The sequence below is a fragment of the Chiloscyllium plagiosum genome, chromosome 50 (assembly GCF_004010195.1).
Source record: "Chiloscyllium plagiosum isolate BGI_BamShark_2017 chromosome 50, ASM401019v2, whole genome shotgun sequence".
Lineage (NCBI taxonomy): Eukaryota > Metazoa > Chordata > Chondrichthyes > Orectolobiformes > Hemiscylliidae > Chiloscyllium > Chiloscyllium plagiosum.
In genome coordinates, this window is record NC_057759.1 from 5,719,422 (window position 1) to 5,736,522 (window position 17,101).

General features: G+C 44.2%; 1 pseudogene; it reads right to left on the reverse strand.

Annotated features, from left to right (window-relative positions):
- Nucleotides 1-8,561: 8,561 nt before the first annotated feature.
- Nucleotides 8,562-16,546, reverse strand: LOC122544521 (annotated as a pseudogene).
- Nucleotides 16,547-17,101: the final 555 nt, after the last annotated feature.

Consider the following 17,101-nt stretch of genomic DNA (forward strand, 5'->3'; position numbering starts at 1 on the left):
TTATAATTGGCAGTATCTAATCATTAATTACAAAGCTTTTGATAGTACCGAGTTTCGTTTCAGGGTCAGAATCAAAACACTGTCATTAATTTCTTAAGGGAATGGCTGTGAATGTGATCACTTGGTGTCCTGTTCACACGGATTCACCGATGCTACGGCAAATGTTTTTAATTGCCTTACAGCATCCTGTTATCACTTGGTAAGACCAGAGGTCCCTATCTGCTGCATTCCTTGAGATTCTTTCCCCCACCCCCCTCCACCTTTTCTGAGCCTTCCTGCCTGTCTATTTTCTAGTGCAGTGAACGTGTTCTATAATTCAACATTACATTTTAGTTGAAATGTTTAAAAACCAGTTGAAGGCTATAGATTTTCTCAGTTAAGGTTCGGTGAAGGAGGAGGCCCAGGACCAACATGTCCTTGCTGGGGAGTTAGTGTTCAGCCACATGACAATGGGGTTGCTGGGTGGGGGTATCCCAGAGATATTCTCTGAAATGATCTGCAATTTGCTGACCTGGCTAGCCAGTCTACCGTGAGGAACCTTATTGAACCCCTTACTGAAGTCCATATAAATCACGTCCACCGCTCTTCCCTCATCAATCCTCCTTGTTAATTCTTCAAAAAAACTCAATCAAATTCGTGAGACATGATTTCCCATGCATAAAGAGATGCTGACTATCTGGAATCAGTCATTGCCTTTCCAAATACATACAAATCCTATCCCTTGGGATTCCCTCTAACCTACCTATCATAGTCAGGCTCACTGATCTATAGTTCCCTTGGCTTTTCCTTACCACATTTCTTAGTGGTGCCACGGTAGCTAACCTCCAGTCTTTCAACACCTCGCCTGTGCCTATCAATGATAGAAATATCTCAGCAAGGGGCCCAGCAATCACTTCGCTTGCTTCCCACAGAGTTCTGAGGTACACTGATCAGGTCCTGGTGATTTATCTACTTCTGTGCGTTTGAAGACATCCAGCAGCACCACCTCTCTAATATGGACATTTTTCAAGATTTCACCATCTATTTCCCTACATTTTAGAACTTCCATGCCCTTCTCCAAAGTAAGCACTGATGCAAAATACTCGTTTAGTATCTCCCCCATCTCCTGCAGTTCCATACGTAGACTGCCTTGCTATTCTTTTGAAGGGCTCTATTCTCTCCCCAGTTACCCTTTTGTCCTTTAATGTATTTATAAAAACCCTTCAGATCCTCCTTAACCCTATTTACCAAAGAAATGTCCTGTTCCCTTTTTGCCTTCCTGATTTCCCTCTTAAGTATAGACTCCTACTACCTTTATACTAGAGAGATTCACTCAATCTCTTCTGTCTATCCCTGTCGTATGCTTCTGTCTTTTTTTTTAAACCAAAACCTCAATTTTTCTAGTCACCCTGCATTCCTTTTACCTACCAGCCTTTACTTTCACCCGAACAGAATGTACTGTCTCTGGATTCTCATTATCTAATTTTTGAAGGCTTCACATTTTCCAGCCATTGCTTTACCTGTGAACGTCAGCTTTTAAAAGTTCTAGCCTAATATCGTCAAAATTAGCCTTCCTCCAATTTGAACTTCAACTTTTAGATCCAAGAGTTTGGTGCTGGAAAAGCATGGCAGGTCAGGCGGCATCCGAGAACCAGGAAAATCAACATTTCCGGCAAAAGCCCTTCATCGATTTTCCTGCTCCTCGGATGCTGCCTGATAAGCTGTGCTTTTCCAGCACCAAGCTCTCTGCTCTAATCTCCAGCATCTGCAGTACTCAAATCCTTAACACTATGGCAGTCCCAGTCTATGTTTGGAAAGTTACAATTCCCTACCAAAACCACCCTATTATTCTCACAGATAACTGAAAGCTCCTTACAAATTTGTTACTCAATTTCTGGCTGACTATTTGGTGGTCTATAATACAATCCCAATAAGGTGATTATCCCTTTTTTATTTCCCAGTTCCACCCAAATAACTTCCCTGGTTGTATTCCCAGGAATATCCTCCCTAAGTGCAGCAGTAATACCATCCCATATCAAAAACATGACTCCCAATCCCCTCTCGCCCTCTTTTCTATTCTTGCTATCGCATTTATATCCTGGTGGATAAGATGCCAGTCCTGTCCATCCCTGAGCCACATTTCTGTAATTGCTATGATATCCCAGTACCATGTCTGTAACCATGACCTGAGGACATCTGCCTTCCTTGTTAGGCCTCTTGCGTTGAGGTAAATGCAGTTTAATTTATCAGTCTGACCTTGTTCTCTGCTTTGTTCCTTCCTGTCCTGATTGTTTCACTTGTACCATTTCCCAACTGTACCAGTCTCAGATTGATCTCTCTCTTCACTATTTCCCACATTATTTAGTTTAAACCCTCCTGAGAAGCTCTAGCAAATCTCCCTGCCAGAATATTAGTCCCCTTTCAATTCAGGTGCAACCCATCCTTCCGGTACAAGTTACTTCCACCCCAGAAGATTTCCAAAGATCCCTTCTCCCATGCACCAGTTCCTCAGCCCATATTCATCTGCTCTATCTCCTATTCCTATCCTCACTGGCTCATAGCACTGGGAGTAATCCAGATATGACCTACCTTCAAGGTCCACCTTTTTAAATTCCTGCCTAACTTGCCATATTTTCCCTTCAGAATCTCATCCTTTTCCCTTCCTCTGCCATTGGTTCCAATGTATACAATGACGTCCTGCTGGTCCCTCTCCCCTTTTAGAACATTCTGCACCATCTCTGAGACATCCTTGATCCTGGTACCAGGGAGTTAACACACCATTGTTATGTTTTGCTGCTGACCACGGAAACTTGTTTGTGCCTCTGACTGGAGAGTCCCCATCACAATCGATCGTTTGGATCCCAACATAAACTCTCATTGCATTAGAACCTGCCTAGATACCAGTAATGTGGCTGTTTGTGCTACATTCCACTGACAGTCCATCACCCCCTACATTTTCCAAACAGCATACTTGTTTGAAATGGGGATAACCACAGAGGATTCCTGCACTACCTTTCTATCCCTCCTACCTTTTACTGGAGTTAACCCATCTACCTGACTGGTATTTGCATTTTTTCTCCCTTCTAATAACTGTCATCCGTCACACCCCCTACTCTGTGTTTGGAAAGTTAAAATCCCTAACCATAACCACCTATTATTCTTACAAATAACTGAAATCTCCTTACAAATTTGTTTCTCTATTTCCGATTGACTATTCAGTGATCTATAATACAATCACAATAAGATGATTATCTCTTTCTTATTTCTCAGTTGCACTCAAATAACTTCCCTGGATGCATTCCTCATTGTAATATTCCTCTTGTAAATTCTTCATTCCTCCAGCTGATCCAAGTGATCCAAAAGGATTCACAACCAAACACATTTACTGCAGACGTAATCAACAGTAACAATGAAACTCTCCCTAAACTCCATATCCGACAGAAAGAGCATATTACTCTATGAAAGGCCATATTTCCTCCTTCACAATCTACAGAACCAGACAATAGCACCATTATTTTGCTGTAAAAACTAGTGCTCCAGGCTAACTTAGTACTTATGATTTACATTTTTTACATTTAATCAAGAGACAGATTTCAATAAAACATAATCAAGAAAGAACCCACTCTATACACTACTGCAGACATACAGCAAGGTTACACATTAAAAACTATGCACTTATCTGTTCCTGTGCAGCAATCTCTCCCACATAGGTTCCTCCAAAGATAGCTATGAATTTTGCTGTTTGTTATTTTTTTCTAGACTCACTCTGATGTCCAGTAACTGCAGATTCACTGCTGTATCAGTTAGCAGTGTAGGTTTCTTTCTCTCTCCCTTGTTTTGGGCTCCTATACCCTGGGATAAAGATCTTGGCTATTCACCCTATCCCTGCCCCTTATACACTTCTGTAAGGTCACCCCTCAGCCTCCAATGCTCCAGGGAAAACAGCCCCAGCCTATTCAGTCTATCCCTAAAGCTCAAACCCTCCAGATCTGGGAATAGCCTCATCCATCTTTTCCAATCCCTTTCAAACATTTCATAACGTCTTTCCTATAGCAGGGAGTCCAGAACTGAATGCAGTATTCCAAAAGTGGCCTTACCAATGTCCTGCACAGTTGCAACATGACTTCCCAACTCCTATACTCTGTGCTCTGACCAATAAAGGAAAGCATATCAAACACCTTCACTATCCTATCTATCGGTCTCTGCACTTGCAAGAAACTATAAATCTGCACTCCAAGATCTCTTTGCAACAGCTCGCGTTTATTTAAATTATCCATCTGCCAAGCCTCAGACCATCAGTACATTCAATCAATTCTAGTTTATATCATATTTTCTTTCCTCTCTCATTTGGATAGAAGTATACAAATATCTCGGCAGATGGGCTGGGACGTTTTTCACTGGAGGTTGAGTGGTGACCTTGTAGAGGACTATAAAATCATGAGGGGTATAGATGGGGTAAACAGCAAGTGTCTTTTCCCTCGGGTGGGGTTTCATGATTAGGGAGCAAATGTTGAAGGTGAGAGGAGAAAGATTTTTTCAAAAAACGAGTATCACTTTTAAGAAAGGAGTTTCTATGTGGAATGAATGTCTAGAGGAAGTGGTGGATACAGGTACAGTGACAACGTTTAAAATACATTTGCATAAGTTCATGAATCAGAAAGGTTCAGTGGGATATGGGCCAAATACTCGCAAGTGGGACTAGTTTAATTTGAGAACATAGTCAGCATGGACGAGATGGATTGCTGGAACTGTTTCTGGGCTGTATGACTCTAACTGTTCTGTACTGGTCATAGAACTATTTTCTTGCCTTTCCCCAGAACCATCCACTTTGTTGTTCAAAAATCAGAAATACTCAACCTTGAATATATTCAATGACCACCTAACTGCAGGAAGACATCCCCACTTCTGAACTCCATTCCTCTTGCTAATATATCACTTGCCAATCTCATTGCTTGCTGCACCTGCTTGACAACTGACATTGACTGGTGTAGAAGGACACAGAGGCACCTTTGTACGTCCACACATCATTCCTGATGAAGGCTCAAGCCTGATACATCCTTTCTCCTGCTCCTTAGATGTTGCTTGACCTACTGTGCTTTTCCAGCGCCAAACTTTCTGACTGATCTCCAGCATCTGCAGTCCTCACTTTCTCCACATCCCAATGAATCACCATTTAAACCATACATCTCTTTGCTGCTTTTTTCTGCAGCAAAGGCTATAACTTCATATTGTGGTCCCGCATTTGCCATGTGTTTGCCAATTGATACCCAGACCTGGACGACTTTTCCAGAGTCTGTCCCCTCCCTAGATTCACTCCCTTTCCTTTCAGGTCCTGTAAGTCAACAAATTGAATCCCAGGATGAAACAAAGAAATGGAAAACGGGGTGAGAAAGGAGAGTGCTGTAAACACAGATGTTGGACAGAGGAAGGAAGTTGCACTCTGGGGTGAAACCCAATCTTCATTCAGAGAGAGGAGCAGCAACTTCCAAAGTTCATGGTCCAATGTCCACATTCAGGCAAAAGGAGGGTTGTGACTGGCAGGAGGACCACACTCCTTCCGGTTGTCCAGGACTCCTCGTTGGTCCAAAAAAATGTCGCAGGCCATTTCTGTGGTGAGCGAGGAGCATGCACATTATTTTGCTGACACCGGTGAACATTCGCAGTCCTTGCTGCCACAGAGGAGCATGCGCAGTATGCAATGTGAAGATGCTGGTGTTACTGACTAAATTTAAAAGTGTCTAACTGCCAATCATTTAAAAAAAGGCTGCAGTCACAATTTTCTTTCCCCATCATGGTTCAATATTTTATTCTGTTTACATTTTGTCTGGCTGCTCAACTTTTGTATGTGTTTCCCCTAGGGTAGAATGCTGTCCAAATCTAGAGGGGCACAGCTTTTGGGTGAGAGGGTGAAGATTTAAAAGGGACCTGAGGAGTAACTTTTTCATGCAAATGGTGGTGCATGAATTGAATGAGCTGCCAGAGGAACTGGTAGAGGCTGCTACAATGATAACATTTAACATGCATCTGGATGGGTATATGAATAGGAAGGGTTTAGTGGGATATGGGCCAAATGTTGGCAAATAGGTCACTATATTAATTTAAGATATCTTATCAGTGTCGATCAAAAGGTTTATTTCCATACTCCACAACTTTATGGCTCGATTTCTACATTGTTGGAACCAATTGCACAAGACTTGGAATAGACCATTCGCCCCTTACAGCCTGTCCTTAGTTGTGGCCTACCTGCGCATATTTAAAGCAATTTTGTCAAAGAATTCTGAAGTTTTTTTTTAAAATTGAACATGCTTTCAGACTTTTATGATGTTTCTAAAGATATCATTTTAGCTATTAGTTTTAAAGGCCAGCCATTTCTCATGCACTCCCATCTCCCAGGTAGAGCATCACCATCCATTCTCCCTGTGTTCTTGAAGGACTTGATACAGCAATCAAAAAGGGCTTGACGCATGAGAAAGGATTAGGGTGGGAATGGAGTGAGAATAGATGGAGGTGCAGAGGGTGTGGGGAGACAGAAATGAGAGCAGAGAGAATGGACAGGGGGGCAGAGGGTGGAGGGAGAGACAGCACAAATCCCATCTTCACCAGGACCGCTGTCAAGTGTCCTACGAACTGGAACCCATTCCTCCCACAGCAGACGAGTTTCTGAACAGCATCCAACCTAGACCCACCCACGTACCCTACAGCTCTCCATTGCTAATACACCCTAACCTGCACATCTCTAGACACTTTAGCATAGTCAATCCACCCTAAACTGCAATTTTTTGAATTGTGGGAGGAATCCTGAGCACCCAGAGGTAACTTACAGACACAAGGTGGAAAACATGCCAAAGTCCACACAGACATTCATCTGAGGGTGGAATCGAACCCGGGTTCCTAGGGTCATGAGCCAGTGGTGTTAACCACTGAGCCATGCCACCCAGAGCTTTGAGGTTCTGCTTTTTCTTTGTAGCTTCTAACTTCTCATGTGCCTGCAGCAGAGGATCTCTCCTCCTGACATTGTTGAATCATACCTGCTGCAACCTCCCTTTCCCATCTCTCCAGCCCTGATCACATCTGTTCCTGAATCCTCCTGCCAGACAGATACTGAGGCCATCTGGCCTCCTGCTCGTTGTAGCAAATAGAGACAATGCCTGTCACTATTCTGTCCCTTACCACCACTTCCCACTCCCCAATGTTGTCATTACTCTCACCACGCACCACCCATCCAGTTTGCTCCCCCGGCCTGCAGCCCTATCTCAGATCTCAGTGCCTGACTCGCACTCACACCCTCCTGACCCTGTACACTGACCCAATTAGAAGGCCAGCTGGAGGGGAAGACCATCTCCCAGAATAAACTGTCTGGTTAACTTTACCCATTTCCTCCCAACAGTTCCGTCTCTCTGAGCCAAAGGTCCTCCAACATGTGTTTGCCCTGGAACACAGCATCCAGATTCTCCCAGCAAATTTCAGCAAAGTGAAAGACAAGTCCCACCCGACCTTCTCCAATGTGTGTTGTGTAACTGCTTAATTGTTTCTAGTGGCCGATTAGAGGCTGACAGCCAAGTTCAGTACCCATGAAGATAACCTCAAGCGGGATCTTGGGTTTACATCCATTATTCTGTACACTCTCACATAAGCACATATACACATACTCATGCAGACGCTCACTCTCATACACTTGTTCTCTCCCAGATACACAGACATACTCTCCCACACACACCCACCCTCGCAAAGGCTTATACTGCATCACACATTTTACCAAGCATGCACACACATAAACACACACTTGTGCACGCGCAAACTGTCTCTGATGGACGCACAAATACATACAAGTTTTTGAGGTGAATTTTCATTTGCGAAATTACATTTGCAGATACATTCTATTGTGCACTTTTTGAGCAAAATCTGCAGGCAGTCAATCCATATAATATTTAATAAATTTCTACTTTGGAAATAGAACCAGTCTCACTCAAGATTTGGATACAGACAGACTCTAACCTCATACATTTTCTGAGCTAAGATTCAGGTTTTAAAAAACGAGGTATGTTAAGAATATTACTTGAAAGAAGCTCTGGGATTAACATACTAAATGAACCAAAACCTGCAACTCATTCTAAAAGATGAAAGACTTAACAGCATTCTAGGTTTGTTCAGTATATGCTATCAGTTGCATGACAGTAATCTTTTGCTATAAATTCTGTTTCTTGTGATCCTGCTCCATAGCCAACCGATGAAGGAGCAGTGATCCGAGACCTAGTACTTCCAAATAAACCTGTTGGAATATAACCTGGTGTTGTGTGATTTTTAACATTGTCCACCTCAGTCCAACACGGGCTCTTCCACATAATTTCCAGTGAACACAGCTCACACCTCCCCTGGTGCTGCCAGTAAATTTTACAATGCCAATGAAGCAATGGATTACCTGCACTCCTGAAAAAATTACAATTTCTGATGATACTAACTACTCATTCACTGCTTCTTCTGATACTTGACAGTGGTAACTTAGTGCTGGAGACTGAAAAAAATGAGCAGCTTTGAAACAAATGCCTGTTAGATTGCATAGATATCAAGGTCAGAGTACGATGGGAAGTTCAAGTAAGCTTTATTGTGACCCAGCTTTGTTACTTCTTCAGATTTCCCCAGCAAAAAGGTGTACAAAATGTAAGCTGTTTTTTCAAACGGCTCAAGGTCAAAGCGTACACACTACCCACCCACCGTCTCAGATGGTGAGCGGGCTGTCCCCAGTGTGGAGCCGCTCATTCAGTTGCAGGCCGGAGGAATCGATTAATCCCTTCCCGCACTCTGGCAGGTGAATGGCTTCTCTCCCGTGTGGACCCGCTGGTGTGTCCGCAAGTTGCTCACGTGACGGAATGCCTTCCTGCATTCAGGACAGGTGAATGGCCGCTCCCCGGTGTGGACCCGCTGGTGCGTCTGCAGGTTACCCAACCGACTGAATCCCTTCCTGCACTCTGAGCAGGTGAAAGGCTTCTCTCGTGTATGGACCCGCTGGTGGGTCAGGAGTGTAGATGACTCAGTGAACCCCCTCCTGCACACGGGGCAGGTGAACGGCTTTTCTCCTGTGTGAACCCGCTGGTGCCTCTGCAGATGTCCCATCTGACTGAATCTCTTCCCGCACACTGAGCAGATGAAAGGCTTCTCTCCGGTGTGGACCCGCTGGTGGATCAGGAGTTTAGATGACTCAGTGAACCCCCTCCCACACACTGGGCATATGAACGGCTTCTCTCCCGTGTGGACCCGCTGGTGTGTCTGCAGATGGCCCACATGACTGAATCCCTTCCCACACTCTGAGCAGGTGAATGGCCTCTCCCCGGTGTGGATCCGCTGGTGGGTCCGTAGGCTGGAAGAATCAATGAATCCCTTCCCACACACTGAGCAGATGAACGGCTTCTCCCCGGTGTGGACCCGCTGGTGGGTCAGCAGGCCAGAAGAATCAATGAACCCCTTCCCGCACTGAGAGCAGATGAAAGGCCTCTCCCCTGTGTGGATCCGCTTGTGGATCAGCAGCGTAGATGAATAAGCGAACCCCTTCCCACACACCAAGCACGTGAATGGCCTCTCTCCGGTGTGGACCCGCTGGTGAGTCCGCAGGTTGGAAGAATTCACAAACCCCTTCCCACACTGAGAGCAAGTGAACGGCTTCTCCCTGGTGTGGACACTGTTGTGGATCAGCAGTGCAGATGAGTGAGCAAATCCCTTCCCGCACATGGGGCAAGTGAACAGCTTCTCTCCCGTGTGGATCCGCTGGTGCTTCTGCAGATGACCCATCTGACTGAATGCCTGCCTACATACTGAGCAAGTGAACGGTCTCTCCCCAGTGTGAATGCGTCTGTGGGTTTCCAACACTGATGGGGAAGGAAATCCTTTCCCACAGTCCTCACATTTCCACGGTTTCCCCATTGGGGGAGCTTTCCTTGTGTCGCTCTGAGTTTGAAATTACAAACAGAATGTGTACGCAGTTTCTCCCCACCGTGAGTGGTGTCAGTTTGATCCTCCAAGCTGAGTAAATGGTTTGAAGCACATTTCACAGACAGCGCACTGAATCTCCCTCACTCGGATGTCTCCATATTCTTCCTGCCATACCAGTGTCCAAAACCTCTCAAGCAGACAAAAGGAAACATTTCTTCTCGATTTGAATAGCTGCTGATATTCAAGTCCCAATGAATCAAGTGGCTCTGTCAGAAGTTGATGTATCATATGCTTTCAGACTTCTTTCCGCATGTCTTCCTGCAAAAATAAATTCACAAAATGATTGACCAGTTAGTACAGTTAAATAAACATAACATAGGTGGCAATTCTGGTAGATTGCTAGGTGCCTGCTGATCACACATTATCCAGGACACAAAAACCTGAAAACTCTTACGTAGCCAGAAAGCCTTAAGTGTGCGTAGAGGAAAACTTCATTTAGGTGACTAGGACCTGGAGCAACCTGCCTACAAAGTTGCTGGAGATGGAGCTGAATCAAGGATATGAAAATGAAAGGTCAAGGCTGCTTGAGAAAAGAAAGCCAGTAAATTTGCTGAATGACTTCCTGCTGTCCTATTACATTAAAAAGACAACAAGAAATACAGGACGTAACTCCATTCGAGGGTGAAGAATAATTGCAAAATAGCTTTGACAACAGCCAATAATATCAGCTTTATACCATATGAAGCATTATACATCTAAATTTCGTACCAATGTGCTAAATCCTCAAATGCTGCTCAGTTTGATAAGATACTATCTTTTTACTTGCAAACATGAGGAAAGAAGCAATCCTTTTCTAGTGCCAAATCAAGAAGATACACAATGAAAATACCTTTAAGTGGGACAGAGGGCACTGAGTACCTTTGCAGAGCCTGCTTCCTCCCTGGATTCACTCCAGTTGCTACAAGTGAACAGTGTCCCCCCCTCTCTCTGTCCCTCCCAGGATGAGGAATGGAAAGGGGAAGGCATTGTTTTGCTCCCAGATGTTACAGAGGGCACTGAGTACCTTTACAGAGCCTGCTTCCTCCCTGGATTCACTCCAGTTGCTACAAGTGAACAGTGTCTCCCCCTCTGTCTGTCCCTCCCAGGATGAGGAATGGAAAGGGGAAGGCATTGTTTTGCTCCCAGATGTTGTCCAAAGGGAGGGAGTTACACTTTGTAACTGACAAGGCTACTTCTGCGTCGTGACGTCCTCAACTGGGGGGGGGGGGGGGCAGGACACAGAGTGGGGCCGAACTGCGCCTACGCTACCTTGCAGCTGAGGCATGTGGGGAGGGGAGGACATCTTGCAAACTCCCTCCGCTCTCCTCCAAATCAATGTGATTTGAGTTCAAGTAAAGCATGGGGTTTAATTTTAGTTTCACACTCACAGAAAACCTCCTTCTCTGTGAATCCAACATTTTATTCCCCCCGCCCCCTTCCCCTTCCACTCCATGGAAATAATGATCTAAGAGACTCTAGAGTTGGAGTTGCTACCATACCTGCTGTAGGGGGTTTGGGAGAAACAGTTTATTTTATGAATCATTTCAATTCAACCACATCCTTGCCATTGAAATACTAATTTTCCACGGAGGGTGGTTCATGTGTGAAATGAACTTCCTGAGGAAGTTTTGGATGCAAGTACAATTAAAACATTTGGATAATTACATGAATAGGAAAGGTTTGGAGGGATACAGGCCAGGAGCAGACAGGACAGACTATTTGGGATTATGGTCCCAAATTTGGGATTATGGTCAGCATGGACTGGTTGCACTAAAGGTCTATTTCTATGCCCCTTAACTCTATGACAGGTTCATAGTTCCATGAAAATAGAGTCAGAGGTAGACAGGGTAGTGAAGGTGGTATTGGTATGCTTGCCCCTATTGATCAATGCATTCAATTCTTGTTTCTCTGCTATAGGATAGGAAAGATGTTGTAAAACTTGAAAGTGTTCAGAAAGATTTACAAGGATGTTGCCATGGTTAGAGGATTTGAGCTACAGGGAGAGGCTGAATACTCTGGTGCTGTTTTCCCTGGAGTAGAGGCTGAGGGGTGACCTCATAGAGGCTTTTAAAATCATGAGGGGCACGGTAGGGAAAATGGGAAAGTCATTTTCCCCACGGTGGGGGTGCAAAAGGTTTAGGGTGAAAAGGGAAGATTTAAAAGGGACCTAAGGGTCACGCAGTGGGTGGTGCATGTATGGAGTGAGCTCCCAGAGAAAGTGATGGAGGCTGATACAATTACAACATTTAAAAGGTATCTGGATGGTTATATGAACAGGAAGGGGTTGGAGCTTTATGGGCCAAATGCTGGCAAATGGAACTAGATTTGCATTGGATATCTTGTCAGCATGGCTGTGTTGGATCGAGAAGTTTTTTTTTCCATGCTGTACATCTCTGTCTATTTGATAACAGATGCTTTATTTTAGTTGACCTAAGTATTATTATAAATTAGAGCAAGGTACTAATATTTAGATGTAAGGGAGAGAGAATTCCTCAACAAGGGCACTATAAGAATCTTGGGTGACCCCTATTTCTGGTTTACTTTCTAATGAACAAACATTAACTACAAGCACCAACTGTGCATTTATGTTTTCTCACTTTTCTTGTTTTATTCCCTGCTATGACTTTCTATGTCTGGATGGTTGACAGTCTGGGAGATTGTGGGTTGGTCCTTGATCGACTGATTTACTGTTTTATTGAATCAGAAGGTATAAAAGGGGGTCAAAGCTTCAGCAGAAATCCAGCAGAGCTGAGAACAGACACCAAATAACTTTGTGGGAACAGGCAGATCAGAAGAAGAGAAAACAGGACCTGAAATCTGAGCCGACCTGCGACTACCATGTTATCAGTGCTTTGATTAGCAGTGGCAATCCTCTACCTTAACTGAGCTTCTCAGTTGACCTGAATGCCACATACCCACTCGATATTCAGGATCCAATCCTTGTCATCCTGAAGCCATGTCTCTATAAGGAGTCTCAGATCATAACTATTTTCTTTAATGTGTACAGTCAGTTCACTCACTTTCGTTACAATGCAGCACGCGTTCAGACACCACAGCTTTTAATTTCAATTTTTGTAGTCTTTTGAATCCAGCTTTGATTGCTGGTACATTTATTCTCCTTGTCCCTGTCTATCTTTCTCTGACGTTTATTTTCCACATCACTACTTACTCACCTGCCTTGATTTGGATTGGCCATGCTAAATTGCCCATACTGTCCAGGGATGTGCAGGTTAGGTGGGTTAGCCATGGGAAATGCAGGGTTATGGTTTCATAGGAATCGAATCAGGAGTAGGCCGTTTGGCCTGTCGAGCCTGCTCAGCCATTCATTAAGATCATGGCTGATCTATCCATAGTCTCAACTCCTCCTACCGGCATTATCCTGACTACCCTTGATTCCTCTACCATGCAAAAACCCATCCAACTGTGTCTTGAATATACTTAATAAAGCTGCCTCTACTGCTTCCTTGGGCACTGCTGTCTGCGAAAAGCAGCTCCTCCCCATCTCTATCCTAAATCTGTTCCACCTAACCTTGAGGCCATGTCCCCTGGTTCAGTCTCACCCACCAGCAGAAACAACTGGATAGGGTAGGAGACGGTGGGGTTGGCATTATCTTTGTAGGGATCAGTGTGGACTAGATGGGCCGAATGGCCTGATTCCACACTGTTGGGCTTCTATGATTTACCGCAGTTGTGTTTGCTCTGATCACAACACCCAGAACCTCCCACCATCTGCAAATCAAAAGACAATCCCAGCCTGCCCTCTCATTTTTGTGTTACCTAACTGCTTAATCGTTTCTAGTGAATACAGCCCACAAATCTTACTACTGCCAGTAAACGTTAAAATACTGATGAAACAATGCAATATCTGCAGCATTGAAAATCATAACCCTTCGAACAATACCAGTTACTGATTCACCGCTTCTTCTGATGCACGGTATTGGAAATACAATGTTGGAGGCTGAAAGAAATTAGCAGTTTGAAACAAAAGCCCACCAAACACTTCACTTACTGCCACTAAACCTGAAAGCACTTCATCCCTACAGTGCAATGAATTCCTACTTTTTATGAAAATCCCAGATCTACTCACTCACTCAGTTGCTGTCTCGCAAACGAAAGATTTTACTGTAACCTTTTCTGCTCCCAGGAAGGACAAAACATTTTTGAAAACTGCTCTGAAAGTCCAGTCTTCACAATGACACTTCTATCACCGAAGACAATTTGAGTCAGACAACACAGAAACAGACCTTTTGGTCCAACTTGTCAGTGACAACTAGATGTCCGAAATTAGTCCAGTCCCATTTGCCAGCATTTGGCCCATATCCCTCTAAACCCGTCCTGTTCATGTACTCATCCAGATGTCCTTTACAATGTTGTAATTGTACCAGCCTCCACCACTTCCTCTGGCACTCGTTCCATACATGCACCACCTCTGCGTGAAAGAGTTGCCCCTCAGATTCCTTTTAAATCTTTCCCCTCTCACCTCAAACCTATGCCCTCTAGTTTTGGACTCCCCTACCCTGGGGAAAAGATCATGGCTACTCACCCTATCCCTGCCACTAATGACTTCAATAAGGTGGCCCCTTATGAACTTCAATAAGCTCACCCCTCAGTCTCTGATACTCCAGGGAGAGCAGTACCAACCTACTCAGCCTCTCCTTAAAGCTTCCAATGCTGGCAACAGCCTTGTTCATCTTTTCTGAATCCTTTCAAAGTTTTGCAACATCCTTCCTGCATCAGGGAGACTCGAACTGAATGCAGTATTCCAAACATGGCCTACTCAATGTCCTGTACAGCCACAATATGACCTCCCAACCCCTGTACTGAATGCACTGACCATAAGACATAGGAGCAGAAATTAGCAAGGATACCAAACACCTTCTTCACTATCCGGTCTAGCTGCAACTCCACTTTCAAGGAACTATGAAGCTGCACTGCAAGGTGTCTTTGTTCTGCAACATTCCCCATTAACTGTGTAAGTCCTGCTCTGATTTGCCTTACCAAAATACAACACCTCATATTTATCTAAACTAAACTCATCTACCAATCCTCAGCCCATCTTATCAATTGTAATTTATAATTGAACTTTCTTTCCTCTATCATTCCCTAAAAGCTGAAAATCAGCTATGATTGAATGGTGGAGCAGATGTAATGGGCTGAATGGCCTAATTTCTGCTCCTATGGTCTCTTGCTGTCCTGGTCACAGTATGAGAAATGGGAAATAGGAACAGGCCATTTGGTCTTCCGAGCCTTCACCAGCATTGAACACATCATAATTGGATATGAATATACCTACATTTAGGTGAATACACTGGGACTCTTTTCACTGGAGCATACGAGGTAGAGATTGACCTTGCAGAGGTCTATAAAATTATGAGGGTTATAGGTGAGTTGAACAGTGGTTGTCCTTTCCCTAAGGTGGGGATTTCAAGATTAGGGAGCAAATTTTGAAGGCGAGAGGAGAAAGATTTTAAGCACCATTCTTTCCTTTTACAGAGAAAGTGGTTTGTGTGTGGAATGAATGTCCAGAGGAAGTGGTGGATGCAGATACAATTACAACATTTAAAATACATTAGATAAGTACATGAATAGGAACAGCTCAGAGGAATATGGGTGAAACACTGGTAAATTGGACTAGATTAGCCTGAGAACATAGTCAGCACGGACTAGTTGGACCAAATGATCTGTTTCTGTAACTGTATGACTATAACTGTTCTCTACGGGTCTTAAAACCATTTTCTTGCCTTCCCCTCGAATCATCCACTTCGTTATTGTTCAAAAATCTGATGAACTCAGCCTTGAATACATCCGATGACCCCCTAACTGCAGGAAGACATCCCCACTTCTGAACTCAATTCCTCTTAGTAATATACGACTTGCCTCGCTCGTTGCTTGCTCCATCTGTCTGAGAACTGACATTGACCGGAGTAGCAGGACGCTGAGGTGCATTTGTACGCCCACACATCATTCCTGATGAAATGCTCATGCCTGAATCGTCGACTCGCCTACTCCACAGATGCTACCTGACATGCTGCACTTTTCCGGAAGCGCACTTTTTGACTCTGATTTGCCGTCTTCACTTTCTCTACATCCCAATGTATCACCATTTAAACAATACACCTCCTTTCTGCCTTTATTTTGCACAGCAAAGGCAATAAGTGCATATTGTGGTACTTCAATTGCCATGTGTTTGCCAGTTGAGACACAGACCTAGACCAACGTTTCCAATCTGTTCCCTCCCTGGATTCACTCCCTTTCCTTTCAGTTGCTGCAAGTTAACAACTGAACCCCAGAATGAAAAGAAATAAATCGAAAAGAGAGTGCTGTACTCACAGATGTTTAGACAGAGGAAGGAAGCTGCAATCTGGGGTGAAACTCAATCTTCATTCAGAGGGCAGCAACTTCCCAAGCTCATGGCGAACTTCCGCATTCATGCACTACGGGGTGTCTCTGATTGGCAGGAGGACCAGACGCCTTCCGGTCGTCCAAGTCTTCCCATTGGTCCATGGAAAAAAGGTATCGGGACGTTTCAGCGGAGAGCGAGGAGAATGCGTACTATTTTGCTGACATCGGTGAACATGCGCAGTATTTCCTGACACCGAGGAGCATGCGCAATATGTGATGTGACGATGCTGGTGTTATTGACAGATCTTAAGTGTCCAAATGCCAATAGCAGAAGAAGAATGGTTGGACCCAGAATTAGTTTCCTCGTGGGTCAGCGTTTTATTCCTTTTGCACTTTGTCTCCTGCTCACCTTTTCTAGGTCTTTTCCCCAATGTAGAGGAAGTCTAAAACTGGAGGGTCATAGGTTGAGAAAGAAAGGGGAAAATTTTAAAAGGAACCTAAGGGGTAACTTTTTCACACAGAGGGTGGTGGGTGTTTGGAATGAGCTGCCAGAGGAAGTGGTAGACGCTGGTACAATTCCAACATTTAAAAGGTGTCAGGATGCATATCTAAATAAGAGGGTTTAGAAGGATATGGACCAAATTTCGGCAAATGGGACTAGATTAATTTAGGATATCTGATTGGCACGGACCGAAATGTTTGTTTTCATTCTTCTCAACCCTATGACACTATTCCTACATAGTCAGAACCAATTTCACAAGACTAGGGGTAGACCATTCACCCCTCAATTGTGGCCTAACTGTGCATATTTTAATGC